The 8,031-nt window shown below is 37.8% G+C and overlaps 1 long non-coding RNA gene across 6 annotated transcripts; it reads right to left on the reverse strand.

The window, feature by feature from the left end:
• Positions 1-543: 543 nt before the first annotated feature.
• LOC124462748 lies at positions 544-4,108 on the reverse strand. 6 transcript variants are annotated; one of them, XR_006955478.1, is made up of 5 exons: positions 3,955-3,979; positions 2,643-3,029; positions 2,396-2,556; positions 1,656-1,850; positions 544-1,553 (listed from the first exon to the last, which is right to left on the reverse strand). It is a non-coding gene; the product is annotated as an uncharacterized LOC124462748 (long non-coding RNA). The 6 variants fall into 6 exon arrangements; XR_006955477.1 differs by lacking the exon at positions 2,396-2,556 and having other exon boundaries at positions 2,961-3,029; positions 3,955-4,064; XR_006955476.1 differs by lacking the exons at positions 1,656-1,850; positions 2,396-2,556 and having other exon boundaries at positions 2,961-3,029; positions 3,955-4,108.
• Positions 4,109-8,031: the final 3,923 nt, after the last annotated feature.

Consider the following 8,031-nt stretch of genomic DNA (forward strand, 5'->3'; position numbering starts at 1 on the left):
TTGCAAAATCCTTTTGTCACTGACTGGATTGTTTTGTTTTTTACGTACTGTCTCACAAAGCAGAATATTTACATTTAGTCATTTAGCAGACGTTCTTATCCAGAGTGGCTTACAGTAAGTACAGGGACATTCCCCCCTAGGCAAGTAGGGTGAGGTGCCTTGCCCAGGGACACAACATCATTTGGCACAGTGGGGAATCGATCCGGCAACCTTCTGATTACTAGCTTGACTACCTCACTGCTCAGCCATCTGACTCCAATATATGAATATGTCTTGACAGCTTAAGATAAACACTACAGCTAGATTATTGCATTAGAAAGTTATCATGTGGAAAATTGTCTGTCTGTGTAATGCACTAATGTGCACTTATGTCAATGTATGATTTTATCAGAACAATAATTTGTTCTAGAATTGAAAGGAGGCATTGCATTAATTAGCTATATGGCAACAGTTAAAGTGTGTTGAAGTAAAGCAGAGGATGTTTAAAAAGAGATTCACTATGTATGAATATGGATGTATAAGAAAACAAAAGGCAAGAACAAAAACAAGGAGATTTGTAATTGTGATAACAAGGCACAAACAAAAACTCAACAAATTATTCTTTAGTAATCATTCAATGATCTCACTGAGTGAAAAACAATATTACACAACATGATTAAGGATTACAGCTACATTTTAACATGAAACAAAGGTTTGTAATTGAAAACATTGGGTACAATTTAAGAAATAGTATAAACACATTTCAACTATAGTATCATTTGTTACCTAATTTGTATTTTGTGTTTTTTGAGGCATGTCACCCAATGAAAAATCATATTGAGCAGGTTAACCAATGTTTTGCTGCTCCTGAATCTTCAGCAATGTTGAAAGTGCTTTGTGGTGTGGTTGTCAGCAGGACTTTGCTATAGAAAAAACGGACAGACACATCTCTAAAAGTGTACCATTTGTCTATCACCAACACATCATTTCCCCACACGTGACCATGATGGAGGCAGTCATGTCAGACACAGCATACACTGTTTGTCCATCACTTTGTGGGTCCTAGTCATGATTTTCTCTTTTTCTCTCTGCTCCAAGACTTTTACCAGTACATTTACCTGCACACACAGGAAACATTTAAACAACATTTTAGTAAATCAACACACTGTAAAACCCCTTTATGCATTCAGATTACTGCAAGGTTTCATGTGAAATCTGTTACAAATTATAGTATTACAAAAAGTCAAATGGCAAGTTCCTTGGCATGATTTGCTATTACAGGACATTGAAACAGATGCATTATTTATATGTATAATATTAGGATAGCACTTCTTCTACTTCTTCTTTTTTTACATGGTAAATCATTTTAAGTGACTTTCTATTCGATGTGTTCTTGGATCAGAAATGATGTCGTTATTGATCTGGTCTGCTGGTTGTTTGGAAGAAACTCATCGTAACAAAAGGCCAAGTTTTGCACACATGTCAATTGGGATCGTTCATTGATGAAAATAGCATTCTGTCCTTGATTTTGGCGAGATGGGGTCAGCATTATGTCTGCAACTTTGACTGGGTTCCTTCAAAGAAAAAGGGGTTGAAACAAACAAGTGTGAGTACAATGAAACCAACATCTTACATAACAGCATACTTTGAAATCGCATTTAACATTATCAAAGTACCTATTTTTTTTCATCACACACAAACCAATTGTGTTTCTGTGGGGTGAAGTCCTGAAGATGACCATTTTTGTGTTTTGGTGGCTTCCTGAAGTACAGCAGTGAAGTATGCCTTAAACGTTCCTTGTTTCACTTCTGAAACCTGGAATATACCCTTCTACTCTGATGTGCATCTTCGTAGTTGATGTTAAATTGAATCTATCGACAGATTACACACAGTTTGTTTAAAATGTGAAACTGATTTGACATTGCAACCACATCTTTAAACTGTACGAAAAAATAATAAATGCCTTTCCCAAGTTGAGCTCTTTGTCTTTAAACACTGCCTATGTATATAGACCATATTAACTATAAATTAATAACAAGTTTGAAGAGTCCATTAGCCGTAAAAGTAAACATTGAAACTGCAGCTTAAGACATGTTCAGGGCAAAACAGAAGTGTGACAGTGTTTGGGACCGAGGAAAAAATGCATATAGTAGCGGCTTTGTTTTAGTAAACGAACATATTAGTGGGGTCCAGAGAGAATAAAAGTATGATCTTTTTAAAAGCGCAATCTACGTTGTTTCAAGGTTATTGTGCTAAATTGAAGTTAACCTAGAGCTACGTCTATAAACTATTACTCAAAAGTATAGCTAACTTGTACATGTTGACGTTTATCGTTGATGAAAACAATTGGTTAACCTTTAGTATAACATCAGAAAAGACAGAAACATATTAGATTATTATACATAAGAAAATGTACCTTTCAAAGTGCTTGGATGATCTGTAGTTTCCTTGCAGTCGTGTGAATTAAATTACGATACTGTACAAACGTGCATAGGTAATGGACATTGTTGCTCTGGCAAGAGCTTGTTTGCCCTGATTGGCTGATCTCCCTTTCAACTTGTTTTGTTCGTTTTGTGGCTGCATTAAAACGATAAGCCTATTATTAGTTAAGTTAAATAAAATGTAATCGCAATATCATGTAGTTCTGTAATAATGTATTTTACCACTTTAACATCAGTGTTGCCTTCTGCCTCCAGGTACATGACATTGTTGTTTTTTTACGTCAGTGCACTGTTGAGCTAGGGAAAACACTTTCACTTTGACGTGACTTTGAGGAGTAAGTTATTTTATTAACTGTGGTATAATATTGGAATAAATATAGGAGTCAAAATGTTGATCGCTATTTGGAGCTTGTTTAAAAAGAAAGTGATTGCGGGGTGACAGGTCATGTTGCTTGATAATTGTCTACATGCAGTGTGCCGCACACTTCAACAAATAACCATTTCAAAGTAAACAAAGGCGACCTGAAAACAAGTATTTACTTTGCATTCATGATCTGAACGAGCCCAGTTCTTCTTGGCCGCTGTAGAACGTTTGCTGGAACGTGGCATCTAAAAAATACAGAAAAAATCACAACTATAAAAAGCCACATACCACACTACTGAACAACTATTTCATAATCTTAAATAATTGTAACTTCATGCTCAACAGTTCTAGTATACAGACCTTTAAGAACATGATAAGATGGTTTGAATTCTCAAGACACCAACCTCTTTTTACTTTACACATCCAATATTTCCCTGTATTCTATTTCAACTGTGTACATTCGAATGTAAGTCTGTAGATATTAAGAAGCAGATAGATTGAAGACTATAAAAACAAATTTGTGTATATATAGATAAAATGTTACATTAGTACGAGCCCTTGACCTTTTAATAGCATTAAGGGGTATGTGACTACATATGTTTAAAATTTCGCTATATAGTTTCGAGAACAAACAATGAAATAATTCCTGGAATTTCCGCTGATACTTAACCACTTTCAGACCGACTTCAAACGTTCGCTTAAATGTTTTCTATTTTCCACAAAATCGAGAGTTATTTAACACTTTGTTAGCACTATCCTTGGTCACAATGTTTGAGTTAAATTATCCGGACACCTTCTAAAATGGCTGTTTCTCAAACCAATTAGCACTAGGCTACGGCTAGCACTACAGCTATCTTATCAAACAAGTTACAAACGTACTGTAGAACGTAACCCGTTAATGAGCAGCGTCACAATATGTGATCGTTCGAATGTCGGTCCCACAGCGTAACATGACAATAATGTTAAAAGTTTTATAGCTTGCAAGCCTGCAATACATACTGTAAACAAAGAAATCCTTAGCTCACCTAGCCTAGCTCAAATTAGCTAATATCTTGTTAGCTAATAACACGCCTTAAAACTATATCAAATAGTCTTCCAATTATCATTCATATAATAACGCTAAGATACATGTTTTGTAGGCTACTGTCGTTATATGTAATGATTACTCACGGTCAAATAGTGCAACAAGGAAAATGAAAAGGGCTGCAGTAGTAACGCTAGTTGTCTTCAGGTCTTCAGAGATGAAATAAGTCTTCTTGTTTGGGTCCTGAAGGTGGAGTGCTGAAGCTCAAAATCGTGCATTAGAACGATCCCTCGCGATAGAGGAGCAGGATTTTTCTGTATCGCTTTAATACTTTCCTTCAACCCTTTTACAATGTGTTTGCATGTCCAGTTACTGCACATTTTTCAACAAACAAACATTTTGTTTCTTTATCGACACAGGCAAGTTTTCAGGACACCTATAGTCCGCATCCAATCAGAGCTCATATACGTGACACCTTCATAACATCCACCAATCGTGTACCCCAATATTCAACGTAGGACGTAAACATTCACATGCATTTTGGTGAGCCGGTAATACTGTCAGTGGGTGACAGACCTTCAAATGCATAAAAACAAGTCAAACAATTGTATTATTCAGGTATTCCGTAAAGAAGCATAGCAACATTACACTTGAACCAGCATATTTGTTAGGCTATATTATTAATTGGAAGTGCATTTTATGTGAATATTATTTATAATAACTAAATATATAGTTCAAGAAATGATCTGATTTAAAATAACTACTTTCTTTCCTTCACTTTTGTCTTGTAATACACAAAGATACAAGCCCTAAAGGGAACCTTTCCCTGAGGAAGCAACTACAATTCGAGCCCTATGCTCAAGCCTTACCAGAGTTGGTGTATCACAGTGAACTAGACATCCCATTCAACATTATATGCAAAAGGGAAAAATACACCAAACGAACATTTAGCAGAAAGAGACTAAGTAAAAATGTACATTTACATTACATTTATTCATTTAGCAGACGCTTTTATCCAAAGCGACTTCCAAGAGAGAGCTTTACAAAGTGCATAGGTCACTGATAATAACAACAAGATAGCCCCACAGCATTGCAAGTAGTCAAAAACAAGAAGTACATATTGTGAACAACCAAAAAATAGTGCTAAAGGGAAGAAACCATAAGAGCATGTAGTTAAACAAGTTAAAATTACATAACATTAATCTCTAAGTGCAAGTGTACCTGTAGGAAAGCAATACAAATAGGAATAACTCAAATAGAATACAACAGTTTAAATCAGCTACCACTAACCAACAAGAGCAACAGTCTAAGCAAGAGTCATTGTGATCCTTGAGGAAACTTGCGTTGGGTTCAGCAAACCATTCTTAAGTACCATTGTACTCCCGGAACAAGTTCGTCTTGAGCCTTCTCTTGAAGGTGGAGAGACAGTCCGTGTCTCAAATGTATAGTGTGTGATACACACATAGCTGGCAAGTTGCTAGTTTCTGCTGACAGGCAAATGGATGAAAACCTCTGACTGTATATCCGTGGTAGGGATTAGGTTGCTTCAGAGGCAAAGTACCATTTCAATAGCTTCAGGGACTAGTCAGCTAAATCTCCCATCCCAAATCAGTCTACCATCTCCAGTCAGATCGGGCTACCATCTCCAGCCAGCTCAGTCTCCCATCATCAGCCAGCTCATGGTCTCTTCACCAGCCAGTTCAGTCTACAGTACACTCAACAAGTATTAGAAACAACACAGCTTACACTCTCCAACTGCAACATATTATACAATCAGATGTTAAAAACAACCTCTCACTCAAATTTTATGTTACTTTTGACAGGGTTTGACAATATTTATTTAAAGCTCAGCAGCCTTGTATTACTGTTATTTCGGAGCCGGAAGCTTGTAGTCTAGCTTCTTGACACATGATCCTGTTATGAACAATTTGATTTGCTAACAAGATGATATACCAGTTCTGGTTGCTTGGACAGTTTAGGTAGCTAAATTGGAAATGTATATTCTGACTGCAGACAATCAGTTTGGTTTTAAAAGAAAACATGGTACTGATCTCTGTATCTAGGCTCTGAAGGAGATTGTCTCAGGTACACAAGTCTTAATTAATCTGTATTTTTATGCTTTATTGATGCTTACAAAGCTTTCGATCGAATTTGTCATAAAAAACTGTTTAGGAAGCTAATAGCGAGAGGTGTCCCTAAACCTCTTGTGAGGATTTTGGTGTTCTGGTATGCCAATCAAACTTTTCATGTTAAATGGGACAATGTTGTATCAGCTCCTTAACGGAGTTCGACAAGGAGGAATTTGATTTCCCTTTTTGTTTAATATGGATATGGACGACTTATCAAGCCAGCTGAATAAGACAAATACAGGCTGTCTTGTTGGTGAATCTATTGTCAATCATCTGATGTACGCAGATGATCTGGTTCCACTCAGCCTGTTGCAACAGATGCTATGGGTGTGCTCTCAGTATGGCTTAGATCATGATATCAAATATAATGCAAAGAAAAGCCACATAATGATAGTCAGAAGTAATCAGGACAGGAAATTAACCTTCCCTACCTTTTATTTATCTGGCAGTCCCCTTGGTGTTTGTGAGGAAATAAAATATCTGGGCCATGTCATTTCTGATGATTGGACAGATGACAACGATATGTATCAACAGCAGTGTTTCCCACACATAGACTAATTTGTGGCGGTGCGGCACAGAATCAACACCGGCCGCCACACATTGCGTTTCGTAAACATTTTTTTTTATCGCTATTTAGGTAAAAACACGCAGCGTATTCGTTCAGCTGCATTTCCTTTCCCTGCTCTCCCTCCGTCTCTTTCACGCACGCGTCTTTCTCACATACACACACAGTCACTACGTCAGCACACGTTAGCAACGATGCATACGCCGTTCTAGTGAGACCGACAGCTACATCAGCGAGCCTTCAGCATTAGTGCCGTAGCTAAAGGTCTAGGAAAGTTGAGGCTACTTTTCGCTAGGTACCGACGGACATGTCTTAATCGAAGGTTCCCCTTCGTTGTTTTGGTGAGAAGTTTCAAGAGCTAGCTACTTACCCGGCGTCATGGAGCCGACCAGTTAAATAGTTATTTAGCACCCTGTATGCAGCGTCGCTACCTGCATATGCAGAAATTATTTGTTTGTTGTTGTTGATTGATTTTGTGAATTATTTCGACCCCCCCCCCCCGGTCTGACATGAAACAACACCCCCCCCCCCCCCCCCCCCGCCACATATAGCTTTCTAATCTGTGGGAAACACTGAACAGCGCTGTAAAATATATTCTCAGGCCAGTATGTTATTAAGGACGTTTTCTATGTGCTCAGATTCAGTTAAATGTTCCCTGTTTAGAACCTACATAACACCATTGTACACTGCTCATTTGTGGTCTATGTACAGGTAAAGGAGTATACAGATACTGAAAGTAGCCTACAATGATGCTTTTAGATTGCTACTTAATGTGCCAAGGTGGCATAGTGCTAGGCAGTTGTTTGTGTCTAAGCACGTACCAACCTGTAAGGCAATCCTGAGACAACTGATGTATGGTTTCAATGATGCTTTTAGATTGCTACTTAATGTGCCTAGGTGGCATAGTGCTGGTCAGTTGTTTCTGTCTAAGCACGTACCAACCTGTAAGGCACTCCTGAGACAACTGATGTATGGTTTCATGTGTCGACTGGACAAGTCTGAGAACTGAATAGTAGAGGCCCTGGTCAACCCTCTAAAGAGCTGCTATCGATTACTTGGAACTTAAGACTACATTGGCACAAAAGTCTTCATACTTTTTATGCACTGTATTATCTATGTTTTATGTTTTCGTTTTACTCTCTTTTTTATAGCTCTATGTCTGTTATTTTATGTGGAACTTGGCGTCTGAAATAAAGATTTATATATATATAAATACATATATATATATCAATGTTTCAGGATTTGTATAACTTTTTACCATTGCATACAAAATCGGAAATGCAATACTAAAAAGATCAGCTTTTGTTAAGAGATCCAAGATTACAAGATCCACAAGGCCTTGGCTAGAAACCAAGGAATGAGTGGGGGCTTGGTCAGCCCACACTCTCCTGAAATGTTGCGTGTGCGTCTTGCCAAGCCCGCGCGTGTGTAAGTTAAGGCTGAGTGTGTGAGGATGTGGAGCACGCGCGGGCAGGAGGAGGGGAGACATTCATTGGAAATTTGGCTAGAAATTAGCCAAGCAAGCATGT

This window comes from Hypomesus transpacificus, unplaced genomic scaffold, assembly GCF_021917145.1.
Source record: "Hypomesus transpacificus isolate Combined female unplaced genomic scaffold, fHypTra1 scaffold_242, whole genome shotgun sequence".
Classification (NCBI taxonomy): Eukaryota; Metazoa; Chordata; class Actinopteri; order Osmeriformes; family Osmeridae; genus Hypomesus; species Hypomesus transpacificus.